The sequence below is a fragment of the Myxine glutinosa genome, chromosome 6, assembly GCF_964187855.1.
Source record: "Myxine glutinosa chromosome 6, kmMyxGlut1.1, whole genome shotgun sequence".
Lineage (NCBI taxonomy): Eukaryota > Metazoa > Chordata > Myxini > Myxiniformes > Myxinidae > Myxine > Myxine glutinosa.
This window is the reverse complement of record NC_136266.1, coordinates 455,392-473,949: the sequence shown is the minus strand read 5'-3', so window position 1 is coordinate 473,949 and position 18,558 is coordinate 455,392. Positions and strand designations below refer to the sequence as shown.

The 18,558-nt window shown below is 39.5% G+C and overlaps 1 protein-coding gene across 12 annotated transcripts in view; it reads left to right on the top strand.

Moving 5' to 3' along the window:
* RIMBP2 (RIMS binding protein 2) overlaps positions 1–18,558 on the top strand; it is a 716,511-nt gene that overhangs the window by 429,058 nt on the left and 268,895 nt on the right. The window lies entirely within an intron of this gene.

The window sequence follows — 18,558 nt, the reverse complement described above, 5'->3', positions numbered from 1 at the left end:
TATTTTTGTATACAGAATCGAGGCTCGTGTAAGAGTTAACACATTGAACATGAAAACACGTACAGACACATTTAACATGCAACGAAGGGGGCGGGAGACAATAGGGGGAGAGAGAGAGAGGGAAGCACACAAGCGCAACAACAGTGGAGAACAGGGACATCGGTAGATCTGTGGAAGGGGGAGGGCTGGGGGAGGAGGAAGAATGGGTACACGGTATAAAGCAAATGAACACTACTAGGAACACTACATAACCCAAACAAAAGAAGGCATGCAGGTAGTCGGCCTTGCCCAAGGGCCTCCTGCGAGCTGGTGGACGAAAGGAGTGCTCTGATGTCCCATTCACAGACCTTCATTCAGAGCTGCTGGGTGAGTGGAAGCAGCATGTCCAAGGTAGAGTGACCAAGTCTGAATCTGAATTGATGATATCAAATGAGGTTGTTGGAGAAAAGGCGGGATTTCATATCAACTACAATGATGGATTCCATGGCCTTGCTGATGATTGGAAACTGATAGGTCTGTAGTTAAGGGCATCGATATTGCGCCTTTTTATGCAATGCTGCAATGTTAGCTGATTTTAAAGCAGATAGAAGATGACCTCAGACAAATGACAGGGGTGAAAGGTAAAGAGAGTAAGTGCATGAGCAGCAGAGCAGGTTTTTAGCATCTGAGCTGATGCTGTCTGGTCCAGTTGCAGCGTCAGAGTCGAGGGTTGCCAGAAGCTTCTCCACCTTCTCAGGTGCAAAAGACACAGAGTCCAGGACAGTTGGGAATGACTGGGAAGGGTGGGTACAGAGAGTAAGAGAGGGGTTTGGGAAACAGGATTTTTAAGGGAGCAGAACGAGGTGGAAGCTGAGAAGAAGTATCACGGCAGGGGGAGAGCAGATGGGGGAGACGGAACTGACGTGGAGGGATTTGACATCACGAATGGATATTAAAAAAAAAAAAAAAACACATTTAGAGGCCATTTTTCCCCGCAAAGCGGGGGTTGGCCTTTTTCGAGGACCGTGGTTGTTGTTGTTTTTTGGTCCCCTTTTTGAAGCAATGTTTTACGGCCGGATGCCCTTCCTGCCGCCAACCCTTTTTGTCGCCTTTTACGACAAGCAGGGAATTACCAGTGAACTGGTACTCAATTAGCCGACCTCGGAAGGATGACAGGCTGAGTCAACCCCCCTGGCGTTAATTCAGTGATCGACCGGGATTCGAACCCAGGATCCTGGGATCCTAAGCTGGCACCCTAGCCGCTAGCCCAACACCAGGAATGGATGTGAAGGGGAAATTATTGTTGTGTGCCCACAACCTCTGCAAAACTAATGCTTCATGATTCTCAGACAGATAACCTGTGACAGACTTAATGGGCAGGGTGGTGGTGGTGAGAAAGGTTTTTGTTCATGGTACGGAGGAAAACTTTGGCTGTAAGTGAAGGAGGAGGCTGAATGAACTAAGCATTTATGACTGATGAGACTTTGGGAAATAAGCCTCATGAAAGAGAAAATGAAGATATTTTGATGAGGAAGAATAATGAATGGGTTGTTCTTGATAGAGCAAAAAGAGTAAGGCTTTTGAAAAACATTTTGGAAGCGTTTTATTCTATTATATATTTTTATTTAATGATGTTATGAAGTACTTTTAAAGAACAGAAACGTTTTAGCTAGTGAAGATTCTGTTTGGGGATAGTGAAAAGATGGGATAGGAAAATGAGAAACCGAGCACTGAGATAAGTTCGGGATAGGAAAATGAGAAACCGAGCACTGAGATAAGTTCGGATTTTTTTTCTGATGGTGTTTTTCTTGTTTGATTGGTTTTTTGCAGGTTTTCTTTTCCCTCTTGAAGAAAAGGCGGTACACTACATGGCCAAAAGTATGCGGACACCCCTTCTAATTAATGGATTTGGCTGTTTCAGCCACACCTATTGTTGACAGGTGTATGTATAATCAAGCACACAGCCATGCAATCTCCATCGACAAACATTGGCAGTAGAATGGGCCGTACTGAAGAGCTCGGTGACTTTCAACGTGGCACCATCATAGGATGCCACCTTTCTAACAAGTCAGTTCGTCAAATTTCTTTCATGAAAAAAGAGCTTCATGAAATGGGTTTCCATGGCTGAGGAGGCGCACACAAGCCTAAGATCACCATGCGCAATGCCAAGCGTCGGCTGGAGTGGTGTAAAGCTCGCCGCCATTGGACTCTGCAGCAGTGGAAACGTGTTCTCTGGAGTGATGAATCACGCTTCACCATCTGGCAGTCCGATGGACGAATCTGAGTTTGGCGGATGCCAGGAGAACGCTACCTGCCCGAATGCATAGAGCCAACTGTAAAGTTTGGTGTCGGAGGAATAATGGTCTGGGGATGTTTTTAATGGTTTGGGCTAGGCCGCTTAGTTCCAGTGAAGGGAAATCTTAACGTGGAAATCTGAAAGTCGACATCTCTCTGGCCATTCTCAGAGAGCCTCCTCAGCGTCGACAAGTCTGGCATTTCACTCAGGCCGACTGGCACGGGCTGCAAGCAGCCATCAATCATCTGGACTGGTCTCCCACATCTACGACCTCTGACATAAATTCTTCCTGGGAATTCTTCCAAAGCAAACTGCTCTCCCTCATGCACAGATTGATCCCATCTCGTCTTCAGTTGTCTTACCCTTCCCTCCCGTCCATGGTACACTGAGTCTTGTGGTGAGGCAGCTGCCCTGAAACAACTTGCCTTTGCCTCTTGGAAAGCAAATCCAACTGAAGGCAATCTCAGTTCCTTCCACCAAGCTCGGCAGAAGTGTGTGTCTACCCTGAGGAGAGGCAGGAAACAATATCTCTCCACTCTCAAGACCGAACTTTCAAACCTGTCTCCCTCTTCCAAATCCTGGTGGCGTCTGGTCAAATCAGTTTCTGGTGATTGTTCCCCCTCCACCCCCTCCCTTTCCTCAAATTCCGACACAGTTGACACTGCACGTGACAAAGCCGAATGCCTCAACGCTGTGTTTGCCTCAAAATCTTGTGTCCCAAACCAATCGCTCTCTGTTCCCACCTTACCCAGTCGAACCCAACTGCTCCAGGACTATGTATCCTTCTCTCCTGACAAGGTGGAGAAGTTTTTGTCAAACCTCGACTCTGATTCTGCAATTGGACCAGACGGCATCAGCCCACGGGTCCTAAAATCCTGCTCTGCCACTCGATCTCACCCTCTCTCTGTTCTTTTCACCCTCTCTTTTGTTCAAGAGAAGCATCTTGGAAATCAGCAAACATTACCGCTTTACACAAAAAGGTGCAAAAACAGATCCTTGCAACTACAGACCAATCAGCCTGCTCCCAATTATCAGCAAAGTCATGGAATCTGTCAGGGAATTTACTGGGGGACTCACAGGACTCCAAAGACCGGACACAGGTTACAAAAGGTCTCGTTTATTAAACTGTATTCACTTCATCCAATTACCAAAATGATACCGCATAATATAATGGATCAGGTTTAACTCTTTTCGCTGGTCCTTCTCTCCATCCGACACTCCCGTTCGGTCAGCGCTTCACGTAGCAAGTACTCGTTCATTCCATCGTTCCGTCGGGCAGGGCTTCTGAGGACCAGTGTACTTTACTCAACGTTTGCTCTCGTTATATCGCCAAACTGGACTTAATCTCCTCTCCGCTAATGTCCCGAGGTCATGCATCGCACCGAGTCCTGGCATCAGCTCGCTCCCCTCCTGCTGTGTAAATGGAAATCACAGCAGGGGGGGGGGTGCTCTAGCCTGGGGCCTTGACCAGGTGTTTCAAGAGATTACATTGTTCATACACATAAAATGTATCTGCTTTGTTACCAGGTTAATTAATAAGTTACCAGGGCCAATCAATATGTTACACTGAGTTACACTTCCACAATTCCCTCATCTTTTTGTTTTTGTTTATATTAACCATTAATCTAAACATCAATATAAGTAAACAATCAATCACTACTAGTAAACATCATTACAAGTATAAGTAAATAATCAATCACTTTGGTAATCAAATTCCCTTAGGCATACACCGTCATCCTGCAAGAATCACAAAACATTTCGTTGGTCATTGACTCCTTCCATATTGTTCAATCTATTGCATTTGCATCACAAATATATTTTCAAAACAACACTTCACCATCACCAAGATACAACAATTTCACTTCATTTTCAAGTTTTGTAAAGCATCTGCACCATCTGGCAAAAACGTTTGCCTCCACACAAATGTTGACTTTGTTTGAAAGGAAGGGCTGATCACTTGTGTTCGAATCCAGGTATGAAACATTTTCTCCTAATGTCTTCATAGCTCCTGCACTACTTCGTGTAGGATTTCGCTGTTGTGGTAACATTGCGGAGTCATAGACTGACCCTGCTCTCCTTGTAGCATTCTTGCCACTTTTTGCTGTAAACCATAGTAATTCCTGAACAAGGCCTTCACCCAGTTGTAGTCGACTTGCCTCCTCCCTTATTGTGAGTGGGCAGCAAGTATTGGTGTGACATTGATTGGCCAGCAAGATGTGGAACAGGGATGCCGGATGCATCCACAATGATGTTGGGACCATGGTGTTCAGGTCATTCATGGTCCTTACCAGGAGCAATCCAGCAGAATCGTGCACAGCTGTTGTGACAAGGGCACAGCCGTTTTTTGCAGCTCCATGCTGGTTCCCCGGACGTTGGTGAAGTAATAACATATGTCCCCGCATTTCACAGAGGTTGCAGGTAAAATGTCGTTGTCCTGCAACTTCTGATGTGGTGAATGTTTGAAGTCTTCGAACAAGAGTAAGTGATCGCCTTTCTTTCATATGTTGCAGTGTGATCCAGGCAAATGGTCACATAAATTTCCTTGGTGAAGGTAAGCATTCATCTCCAAGTTACACGGGAGAATGTCTTCATCATTCTTTGAGAAAGAGGGTGTATGCCACGATTAACTTCATTTTTTAGCCACAAATTTTCTTTCTTTCTTCTTCCCAATTCCGTTAGCAATCCCTCCAAAATGTGATCTCGTCTTATCCTTATGCTCAGTCATATCTGAATCTGCTTTCCGCACACACTGAATCAGATAGGGTACATCTTACCATGAAATCAGCATAATCATGTATATCTTCCGACAGTTTCACATTCAACAATTTGTTGTTTTTCCTTAACACAAAAAGTTATATTCATTTATATGCGTCACACAAATAATATTCAATCAGGTATGTATTTTATTACTAAACTAAGAATAGCATTGTATATGATTACAATCACACACGGGAATACCTAATTCCCAACAACAATTTTCCTAAACCAACAAATTAAGCATAATGTATTATTACCATAATTCCTCTCCACTTTTTCTTTTCCCTCTTTTTTTTTTTTTTTTCTCCTAACAGTGTGTCACTCGTGGTGATATGAGTTCATTGATATTGTAATTGACACAACTCATAACATTGTCGTTATGCCATTATCTTAATTCTACTGTTTATGTCGCCATAAAAGTCTTCCTTTTCTGGGTCCACATTTCTTTCCTCATTTGTCACTTCATGTGTTATCATCGTGTTGTTGGTTACCTTATTCAAACACACCGTCACTAAGGCTTTCAAGCAAGCCACCACTAAAACAATTGCCAATATAACTACTAAACCAACAAACAAGTCTGCTACTCCTTGTATATATTCATATCTATGACATAGTTATATGTCGATGACATTTAACATTATATACCAAACTAACAAGCTTCCTAAAAGGTAAATAAAGAAAATCCCTTAATATGTAACATAATCAGATTATTTGTCTTACCCTGATCCCCCTATCTCCCGGGGTTGAACTCAATCCCCTGATCATGAGTGTAGTTGTGATACATTTTTTCACTCATGTTGTATTTATATCAGCAGGTAATTGTATGTCATGTAGGCAAATAAATGTCACTATTCCAAGTAGGAATATCACATGTTGAAAATGTAATGTTTATCAATGCAAGGGGTGTTAAAATGTAATTCAAATGACTGTAAATCATGACTATCATTTTTCTACCACTGAATGTTCTGCTGGGCTGCTAGGTGCAGCCTCATTTTCTGTGGGATCGTCCACCTTAGCCCCATGTGCTTGCTTGCAATGAGAGGCATGAATCCAACTTTCTATTTTGGGTCCATATTTGTTTCTATTCTTATCAATCTCCTATGGTTTATCAATTCGTTCCAAGATACCGCAACCAAAGGTTTTAACCAAAGCTCTACCAAACTATTTCCAATTTGAACAAAAATGCCAGTGAAACAATGATTCGAAGGATTAACTTCAAGGGGTCAATAAATTTATTCTATAGCCAGATCTAATTTTCCCATCCAATAGTTTGCCTTGCCACATGTCATATTATAACACCTTAATAAACCTTCGAAAAAATGTTTCCCATCTCAACAAATTTCCTTTTTTACAAATAGCCATGTGTAACTTACGTATTTAACTACAATTTCCTCTCAATTTGTTTGGCCTAACTGGCCGCAAAAGTGGCTGCCAGCATGCAGTACCGTTTTTATCTACCAAGGAAGTGTTCCACACAAGACCTCTACCAAAATGTTGTTTGTAAAAACAAATCTGGGATTTCTGATTACATGGATGCACACTCTCAGGACATTTTCAGGCTGCTGTTAACAATCCACTACGATGACTTAATTCCTTTACCCACAATCAAATAATTAGTACAAATTGAGGATATTATCCCTATCACATTCTTTTATAGATTCATTATGTTGGATCTAATTTTTTCCAATAATTTTCCACTGCTGTAAGGCGGAACAATAGCTCTCATAAGTCTTAGTAATATCGTACTTAATTTGCCCAGCAGAGAATAATTTATTTACTATCCTTTCTCATCTGTTAACCAGTGACTTTGTTTGAACTCCAGAACTGAAAAACCCACAATAGTTCAAACCAGCAAAATTTTCTTTACTCTTTTCCCATATCATCTATGCCTAAAACACATCCATACATACAGCACAATTTATATGCTGATAAAATTCAAGTTTATATATATAAAATCCATGAGCAGAGTATTCTGGGAAGTCAGTGTAAGACCTCTCACAAATTTGGATGATTTTGTACTTCCTCATTTCCTTTTATGAAGCTCATATCCATAAATAGATGTTATTCTCATATACATTCTATCAAAAATGGAATCCCAAAATTACTCACAATTTTACTATTAATTAATGGCTGCTCATAACCCAGCACATCAAAAAAAAAATTTTTTTTTATATTCCATTTCCCTTGACAAAAGAGATAATGTTCATAATCAAATTATATTTCTATTTTATTTTACGGATTCTCTGGATATTCAATCCCATCCACATATCCCAATCCCATCCACATATAACTATCCATTTCCAGACAGGCACACTGTCGGTGTCAACAATCTTGTAAGATTGATACACAAAAACACACACACACATGCATTATGCATATTTGTTTGCGTTGGAACCATTATTTACAGATCAGATGGGTGTCAATTTTATTTCAATTTCATAAAATTTGTCAATCAAATTCAAAATGCTTATAGACAAATAAACCAAAAGTCCATTCTTAGAAAACCCTTATGATGTCAAATTGAAATTACCCTTTCTGCCTTCACAATAATCTATCCAAATTTTGACTACACACCCATTTGCATGTCAGTCGACCATTGACCTATCAATCGTGCGGAACAATAGTCCGAAATTCCCACCTGATCATCATGTGACTCTTGTTACTTGGTTTGCCAACAATTGCAACGCAATTGTTCCAAACTTTGTAAATTTAAAATAGCTGTGCCCAAAATAGAAGATCCAATTTTGGCATTTGATCAATTAATTATTAATTTGTTAACAAGCAAAAAGAAAAATGAATCATTCTTGCTCTGAAAACTTTTCAGACACAAGAATCATTGACAGTTGTTCATGTTTGTCCAGTAATCGAATCTGTTGAGGCCAATCATCATTTGGGATTTGCAGCAATGAAGGCCTAATCATTGTCTGAGGTACCGGTAAGCACTGGTACCCTTGATCTTGGTTTGCCCCATGACCTTGTCTTCCTGTTGACATACGGACATCTTCTTCTCCAATGTCCCATCTTTCCACACTCGAAACACCGGTTTCTGTCGTTGTCTGATCTGTGCGCCTGTGCACTTGTATTGCTGGGCTGCATCTCTACATCCCTGAGTTGCCACTGCAATCTCTCGTTATCTCCTGAAACACGAAAAAATTCTCTGTACCGTCCTTTTTGGGGAGACAACTGGAAATCAGATGGGACAACTGTGACTTTCATTCCTAATTTCGAGGGCAGTTGTGCATTTGTCTCCTCCACTGTATCCTGTATCCTTTTTATTTTAAGTTCTAGTTCCCTTATCCGTTCTTGCTGTTCCCGTTGTCTGGATTCACCATCCCAAAGATGGAATGCAAGCCAGTCTACCGTTAGATTCTGTCTCTTCCTGGCTTTCAATCTTTGTTCCAATCTTTCCAATCGACTTCGCTCAAATGTACCATCTCTTGGAAACTCCTCATCATGTCCCTTTGTCCACAAATACCAATTCTCGACCTGCCTTATAGCTTCGGCACCATAACGGTCGTACATATGATGTGTACAAGTACCTTTTTGTGGAATCTCTGGTTGTCCTTGTGTGTTCTTGCAGGCTCCATTTCCCATTCTGCCTTTTATCAAAGTAGCGTTGGATGTGTTGTAGCTTGTTCCAGGTTCCTCTAAAGCTTCACTCGTACCTCCAGGAAGGATCTCTCCACCTGTTCGCACGGTGATTTCCAGAGAATCTCCCTCAGCTGTGGCTTTTGCACAATCCAATCTCACAGATCAGTATTTGCAGATGAGCCGGAGGGTCAGTATGAAGTGGGTGAATCCTCAGGTGTCCGCTCTGTTTGACGGGGAAATCACACAATGGTAACCGCACATATATATCTGTATATAAACTCACCACCTTGCTCAATTTTCCCAGGTTGTCTCCACATTGATAATATCTCGCAAAGATATCAAAGCTTCTTTCTTGAGACCGCATTTTCATCAATCAAACAATCAATATATTCAATTCAATTTATTCAGTTCAATTTATGCAATTAAATTCAATCAAATAATATTCAATCAATTAACAATTCAATCAATTATTCAATTTCAATTAATTCATCAATATTCATCAATAAATCAAATTAATCATTTTGAATGACTCCTTGCATAAGCCCTTTCCCCAATGATGTCAGGACAGGTCCATCCATTGACTGAGATCGAATTTCATCGGTCGTCACCTCGGATTCGTACCTCATGTCAATTGATGAATCGCCGTCCTGTCCTAGGGTCATATCTGACATATTTTCCCATTTTGCCTGGTCTCCACAAATTTTTCTTTGCAACCACTAAAGGCAACTCATCCTTCATTCGTGAGACAGCCAAAATGGATGCCAGATATTAAAGTTCTTTGGGAAAAATATCTCATCATTTTCCTTTTAATAGTACCCAAAATCTCTTGGCAATATAAATTTCGTAAAACTCCTGAAATGGGACTGTCAAATTCCTTCAATCATGCTAAATTTTGAAACTCCATCGCTTGTAATACCCAATTTATCCCATAGGGCTTGAAAGTTCTTTCCCAAGTTCATGCAATCATTCTGCATTTGAACCCTATGATATCATTCATAATAATCATCATGATTTTATAGTCATGGTCCTATCATAATCATCTATTTAAACGAACATTTCCTTTATCACCACAGCTATGTGGTATAATCAACAATAGAATAAAACTGTACATAGCAACAGGCTACCTCATGGCCACTTAGTATACCTATTGACAATAAGTCATAACAATATCGAATAATCATTGAACAATTCAAAACTCGCTTCCACTGCTCTAGCCGCAGCATCCGTGATATTTGTTTGCTCATTCCCTATTCCTGATTCGTCATCAAGGATCTCCATCATCACACAGCGTACTTAATTCCGCATTTTAATGAGAATTCAACAGGAATTTACGACTCAAAGGAAAAAGAACGAGCAGACCTTTTGCAGGATGATCGTTACAAAATCGTTACATATATTAAAGTATTTCTAATGTCGACAAATCATATCTTAATTCTTGCAAGATTTGGTTCTTTGAATAAATCACAGCACCGGGAGAACCAGCTCCAAAAATGGATCTTTGTGTTTATTCAGCACCCTAGTAATTGGTTCTTTGTGTACTAATTACACAGCACCCAGGCCCCGCTCATATGGATCTTTGTGCAGCGCTACACAGCACCTGAGCAAAAGGGGTTTCATCTACATTTTCCCTATCTGGTGTACCATCCGTGATATTTGTCTGCTCATTCACTATTCCTGATTCGTCATCAAGGATCTCCATCATCACACAGCATACTTAATTCCGCTTTTTAATGAGAGTTCAACAGGAATTTACGACTCAAAGGAAAAGAACGAGCAGACCTTTTGCAGGACGATAACTGGAATTAGTCGTGAAAATATATCCAAAATACTCAAAATAGACACCCACAAAAATCGTTTCCATTTAAAAAACATCGCCTTTACTGCTCCAGTCGCAGCATTTGTCACTTTGTTTGCTCATCCGCATGACCAAAACGAAATAAAGGGAGCTCAACCATTACACTGCGCTTTTAATGGCGCATGCCATAGAAACTCAACGCAATTTCGACTCGGCCAGCAAACGAGCAAATTGTGCAGGATGTTAACTGGAATTAGTCGTGAAAAATATATCCAAGTTCACAAAAATACACACCCACACAAATAAACAACATTTATTCCGTTTAACAGAACAAACATTTCCTCTATCATGACATGCATGTCTTCAAAATTATATGCCCAAGAGAAAAAGTAAAATTAATTAAAACTGCGGGCAGTGATGATCCGGGGACCATACCGCTCCATCCTGATTGGACGAGTGCGTGCTAGAGTCGTTAACAACGACAGTCCAGATCCGATTGTTCAAAATTTCAACTCAATCGATCGAAAAATGAACGCAGGGATGCATTTTAAAGGTGCAGTGGCACTAACTGAGTTGCCACGAATATGGCCACGAAATTGCCAATATGGCCATCACAAAATATTTTCCTTAATCAATTGGCTCATAGCATAACCAATCTGCAAGTATTTCATCCGAAGATGTATCTCTCAGGAATTTTAATTAAATAAGTCATTTATAAATCAACGAGTTAATTTATTAAATGATTAATCAATAAATCAATATTTTCCTTGACAGCCACATCACTTGGTCAGTGTCATGTCCAAATATCAGCTTCCTTACTCAAAAGGTGCCTGAGTTAATGTAATGTAATTACTGTAATAAGATTACTGCAATTACTGTAATGATTACTGCAATTACCGGAACTGTAATTACTGTAATTACCCCAGGTAATTACTGTAATGTAATTACTGTAATGTAATAAGAAATGTAATTAATTAAATAAGTACTTCATTAATCGTTAATAATGAAATAATTCCTGAATTCTCATTCGATTCACTTGACATTCGAATGTCCCCAAAACGTTGGAGCAAAACGTTGCAACAACGAAAGTGAAACGTTGTAGCGACGTTGTGGAAACGTCAGCAAAACACAACATTTAAATGTTCACAAAACGTTGGAGCAAAACGTTGCAACAACGAAAGTGAAACGTTGTGGCGACGTTGTGGAAACGTCAGCAAAACACAACATTTGAATGTTCCCAAAACGTTGGAGCAAAACGTTGCAACAACGAAAGTGAAACGTTGTAGCGACGTTGTGGAAACGTCAGCAAAACACAACATTTAAATGTTCACAAAACGTTGGAGCAAAACGTTGCAACAACGAAAGTGAAACGTTGTAGCGACGTTGTGGAAACGTCAGCAAAACACAACATTTAAATGTTCACAAAACGTTGGAGCAAAACGTTGCAACAACGAAAGTGAAACGTTGTAGCGACGTTGTGGAAACGTTAGCACAACCCAACCTTTGAATGGTCCCAAACGTTTTGACAACAAATGGTCACAAGTCATTATCACATTGCAATGACCTCTAAACATTCCTAAACCAATATCCCATTAAAAAATCCCATTAAAATCCCATATTTTGTCACCCTTTGCATTGTTGAAAGCAATTAATTCCATAACTTAATATTACCTCAATTTATATATACTAGGGCGTGCCCGCACGTACGTGCTCGCCCGTACGTGCTTGCAAAAAACATGCGTGCAAACAACAACAACAAAACTTTGAAACCACGTGGCAGTAACGACCACAGAACCCCCCCTTCTATTTGCATGCAATGGTTTGGTCCATTCGCAAAGCCAAAGCGAACGACCACAGAACCCCCCTTCTATTTACATGCAATGGTTCGGTCCATCCGCAGAGCCAAAGCGAACGACCCGCGAGCACGGCGACCACACCCTGGGACCCACCCGTCCGATTAATTTCAAACCTTGAAAAGGCACATCCTCGGGTCCCCACAAATATACCTGGCAAGTTTCAAGTATATCGGACCGGTAGTTGTTGAGAAACAGCGGTCGCATACAGACAGACCGACACACACACCGAGATTACTGGAATTATAGATAGATAAAAATCCGATCTCATTAAAACCTTCATACAAACCACTAGCATATATTATTCCTAGGACTAAAATCACCAGGACCATTATCAAACATTTATCAAAATATTAGGACCATCATCAAACGAATGAATGACTCAATCCTTTAATGACTCCATCCAAACCCAGACATTTTGAGTTCCGTAACTTTTATACTTCAAATTTTCCATTCCTTCCCTTCCTTATCCTTCGATGTAGGGATGGGTTCTTTTTAGGATCATGTTGCATCGAGCATTATTTTTCAAACAGTGTGACTATTAAGCCCACGCCAAGACCTCTGACATCCCACCATTAACACCTATTTTAAGCGTGCCGAATCAGTAAGCATCACCCCTTCTATGAGCCTCGACCAGAGGGTGGTTGTCACCCACAAACACTCGTCGCTAGCTATTCCATTGTCTGTTGATTCCCATTCTGCTGTTTTTGTCTCATAATCAAGATAAATTTGGAACAGCCCTTTAAACTAACACCAAGCAGATCAATTTTTATATTTAAATATAAAATCATTTTCTCATTAATTCATAATCATAAAATCATTTAATCCGTGTCACCCATGCTATTTATCTAGCAAATTTCGTCAAAAAAATACAACAGCACTGGTTCCGTGTCACCCATGCTATTTATCTAGCAAATTTCGTCAAAAAAAAATACAACAGCACTGGTTCCGTGTCACCCATGCTATTTATCTAGCAAATTTCGTCAAAAAAATACAACAGCACTGGTTCCGTGTCACCCATGCTATTTATCTAGCAAATTTCGTCAAAAAAAATACAACAGCACTGGTTCCGTGTCACCCATGCTATTTATCTAGCAAATTTCGTCAAAAAAAATACAACAGCACTGGTTCCGTGTCACCCATGCTATTTATCTAGCAAATTTCGTCAAAAAAAATACAACAGCACTGGTTCCGTGTCACCCATGCTATTTATCTAGCAAATTTCGTCAAAAAAAAATACAACAGCACTGGTTCCGTGTCACCCATGCTATTTATCTAGCAAATTTCGTCAAAAAAAATACAACAGCACTGGTTCCGTGTCACCCATGCTATTTATCTAGCAAATTTCGTCAAAAAAAAATACAACAGCACTGCTCCCAAAATTCTCTATTTAAAACGGGTGTACACGATTGTACACGTGTACGGACGGACCTTACCGAACCGGCAAACAAGTCGCTTCATGCACATCAGTGGTGCGTTTCTTCGTGGCGCGTGTCAGAAGAATTACACAGCGCAGGAAAAATACGTATTTACAGAAATCGTTAAAAAAAAAAACTCGGATAATCGCTAAAATCGTTGTGGCCGGTGTACCATATTGGAAATATATATATATATAAATATAATTCCGTTTCCCGGTTCCCTGTCGCTCGCCGAGCGCCGATCAAGTCAAGTGCTTCGAACAAGTGCAAAAAAAAAAAAAGTAGTACTTTATCCGTGTGCGAGTGGGTAAACGAGTGTACCGGCCTTACACGTCCTTGAAACAAGCGGTCGCAAGGTGCACACTTGCTCCGCCCGCTTCCAGGTCACAGTAAGGCCCTTTAATAACCAGCGCCAAGAAGCCCCAGATCACCTGCTCCCCCATATATGTACCCATAACTTCCACGTTCGTAATCATATTGGGCAAGACAAGACACACTCACCTTTTAAAGAAGACTTGCTTGTACAATTGATCGCAGCGGTGCCTCCAAGATTGTCAGGGAATTTACTGGGGGACTCACAGGACTCCAAAGACCGGACACAGGTTACAAAAGGTCTCGTTTATTAAACTGTATTCACTTCATCCAATTACCAAAATGATACCGCATAATATAATGGATCAGGTTTAACTCTTTTCGCTGGTCCTTCTCTCCATCCGACACTCCCGTTCGGTCAGCGCTTCACGTAGCAAGTACTCGTTCATTCCATCGTTCCGTCGGGCAGGGCTTCTGAGGACCAGTGTACTTTACTCAACGTTTGCTCTCGTTATATCGCCAAACTGGACTTAATCTCCTCTCCGCTAATGTCCCGAGGTCATGCATCGCACCGAGTCCTGGCATCAGCTCGCTCCCCTCCTGCTGTGTAAATGGAAATCACAGCAGGGGGGGGGGTGCTCTAGCCTGGGGCCTTGACCAGGTGTTTCAAGAGATTACATTGTTCATACACATAAAATGTATCTGCTTTGTTACCAGGTTAATTAATAAGTTACCAGGGCCAATCAATATGTTACACTGAGTTACACTTCCACAAATCCATCATTGCTTTGGATATCAAATCCTTCCTCTTCACCAATGGCTTGATCTCCGATCATCAATTTGGATTCAGACCAAGTCATTCTACTCTGGACATGTTGCTTCTGCTGTCTCAACAATGGATGGAGGTCCTCAATGCCAAACAGGAAATCGGAGCTGTCTCCCTTGAAATATCACGTGCCTTCGATACGGTCTGGCACCCAGCTCTCTCACCAAACTCTCCTCCTATGGTATCCATGGGAAATCTCCATGCATGGCTTGCGGACTTCCTCTCTAGTCGTAGTCAACGTGTGGCCCTGAATGGATTTCTCTCATCTCCCCATCCTGTTCTGGCTGGAGTTCCCCAAGCTAGTGTTCTGGGCTTTTTCTGGTCTTCATCAATGATCTCTCCGACGCTCTGGAAAATCCTCTCTATCTCTTTGCTGATGACTCCACTCTCTGCTGCTCCATTCCTCATCCCTCATCCCTCAGATAGGCAGTCTGCAGCCTTCTCACTCTGCAGACCTGGACCAAATCACAGACTGGGCAAACAAGTGGAACATGTCTTTCAATCCTGACAAATCTCACACTCTTACTATGTCTCTCCGAAAAGACCGACTGGAAAACCCTCCCATCTACTTTCTCAACAATACTCTCCAAGAAGTTCTGTCGCTCAAGCTTTTGGGTCTCACTATCTGCCATGATCTTTCTTGGGAAAACCACATTTCCAAGATGGCCTCCAAAGCCAGTCGTTACTGGGCATCCTGCAGCATGCGAAGTCCTTCCTTGGCACACCTGAGCTCCTCTCCACATTCAAGGCTTTCATCAGCAGCTCAATGGAATACTGTTCCCCCCTCTGGGCCGGTGCTCCTGCCTCACACCTAGCTCGGCTTCACGCTGTTGAAACCAAAGATTTCAGAATCATTGGAATCTCCTGCGATGAAGCTAACTCTGAGGGCCTTTCACTCACTCACCGCAGGCAGGTTGGTGGTCTTTGTTTTCTACTGACTCCTCTCTGGCCTTGCTCCCCCAGCTCTCTCTGTGCTGTCCCCCAAATATTCCTATAGGTCGTACAAGATCTGCCAGCAACCCTCTTATGGTTAAACTGCCAAAATCTAGGTTCCCTGCTCACCTTCACTCTTTCATTCCCCTTTTCTCCCCACTCTCTTCAATCCCACTCCTCCATCCTGGTCTTTAAAACAGCTGTTCACCACCATCTCTTATCTTACCCCATCCAAAACCTTGATCTGTTCTACCCCCGCTGATTCACCCCAGATACACTTTTTTGAAATTCCAACTTCTTTCCTGGAAGTCCTTGCAGTGTCCATATGTTTTATACCTCTCCCACCTCCCCCCAAGCCCTCTCCCTCCCACAGTTCTCTCGATGTCCCTGCTCTCAAATTTTGTGTTTGTGGCCTTCCTCCTCTCTCCCCATCTTGTCTACCTCTCCCCTTATTTTGTGTTTTATGTGTCGGTTTGGCTTTTTTGTGATTAATGTTAGCTCTTTCACGATCCTCGATCTTGTATACAAAAAAAAACAAAAAAAAAACGCTACAGCATACAATGACATTCTAGACGATTGTGTGCTTCCAACTTTGTGGCAACAGTTTGGGGAAGGCCCTTTCCTGGAGCATGACAATGCCCCGTGCACAAAACGAAGTCCTTACAGAAATGGTTTGTCCAGATCGGTGTGGAAGAACTTGACTGGCCTGCACAGAGCCCTAACCTCAACTCCATGGAACACCTTTGGGATGAATTGGAACGCCGACTGCGAGTCAGGCCTAATCACCCAACATCAGTGCCCAACCTCACTAATGCTCTTGTGGCTGAATGGAAGCAAATCCCCGCAGCAATGTTCCAACATCTAGTGGAAAGCCTTTCCAGAAGTGTTGAGGCTATTTCACAGCAAAGGGGGGGGGGGGGGGGGGACGAACTCCATATTAATGGCCATGATTTTGGAATGAGATGTTCGACGAGGACATATGGGTGTGACGGTCGGGTGTCCACATACTTTTGGTCATGTAGTGTATGTTTTAATTTGTAATGGAGAATGGGAAATCGATTGAGCTGAGGGATCAGAAGTGACAATATATATGATAAAACAAAGAAAAACGATGCAAAAAATGGAGAGGAAGCAAACTCAACTATCACCAGAAGGCCCGATTTAACTCAGGAATATAAAGATTTAAAGTTAAGTGAAAACAAAGATTTAAAGTTGAGTGAATATAAAGATTTAAAGTTAAGTGAATATAAAGATTTAAAGTTAAGTGAATATAAAGATTTAAAGTTAAGTGAATATAAAGATTTAAAATTAAGTGAATATAAAGATTTAAAGTTAAATGAATATAAAGATTTAAAGTTAAGTGAATATAAAGATTTAAAATTAAGTGAATATAAAGATTTAAAGTTAAATGAATACAAAGATTTAAAGTTAAGTGAATATAAGATTTAAAGTTAAATGAATACAAAGATTTAAAGTTAAGTGAATATAAAGATTTAAAGTTAAGTGAATATAAAGATTTAAAGTTAAGTGAATATAAAGATTTAAAGTTAAGTGAATATAAAGATTTAAAGTTAAGTGAATATAAAGATTTAAAGTTAAGTGAATATAAAGATTTAAAGTTAAGTGAATATAAAGATTTAAAGTTAAGTGAATATAAAGATTTAAAGTTAAGTGAATATAAAGATTTAAAATTAAGTGAATATAAAGATTTAAAGTTAAGTGAATATAAAGATTTAAAGTTAAGTGAATATAAAGATTTAAAGTTAAGTGAATATAAAGATTTAAAGTTAAGTGAATATAAAGATTTAAAGTTAAGTGAATATAAAGATTTAAAGTTAAGTGAATATAAAGATTTAAAATTAAGTGAATATAAAGATTTAAAATTAAGTGAATATAAAGATTTAAAGTTAAGTGAATATAAAGATTTAAAGTGAAGTGAATATAAAGATTTAAAGTTAAGTGAATATAAAGATTTAAAATTAAATGAATATAAAGATTTAAAGTTAAGTGAATATAAAGATTGAAAGTTAAGTGAATATAAAGATTTAAAATTAAGTGAATATAAAGATTTAAAGTTAAGTGAATATAAAGATTTAAAGTTAAGTGAATATAAAGATTTAAAGTTAAGTGAATATAAAGATTTAAAGTTAAGTGAATATACAGATTTAAAGTTAAGTGAATATAAAGATTTAAAGTTAAGTGAATATAAAGATTTAAAGTTAAGTGAATATAAAGATTTAAAGTTAAGTGAATATAAAGATTTAAATTTAAGTGAATATAAAGATTTAAAGTTAAGTGAATATAAAGATTTAAAGTTAAGTGAATATAAAGATTTAAAGTTAAGTGAATATAAAGATTTAAAGTTAAGTGAATATAAAGATTTAAAATTAAGTGAATATAAAGATTTAAAGTTAAGTGAATATAAAGATTTAAAGTTAAGTGAATATAAAGATTTAAAGTTAAGTGAATATAAAGATTTAAAGTTAAGTGAATATAAAGATTTAAAATTAAGTGAATATAAAGATTTAAAGTGAAGTGAATATAAAGATTTAAAGTTAAGTGAATATAAAGATTTAAAGTTAAGTGAATATAAAGATTTAAAGTTAAGTGAATATAAAGATTTAAAGTTAAGTGAATATAAAGATTTAAAGTTAAGTGAATAAAAAGATTTAAAGTTAAGTGAATATAAAGATTGAAAGTTAAGTGAATATAAAGATTTAAAATTAAGTGAATATAAAGATTTAAAGTTAAGTGAATATAAAGATGTAAAGGTAAGTGAATATAAAGATTTAAAGTTA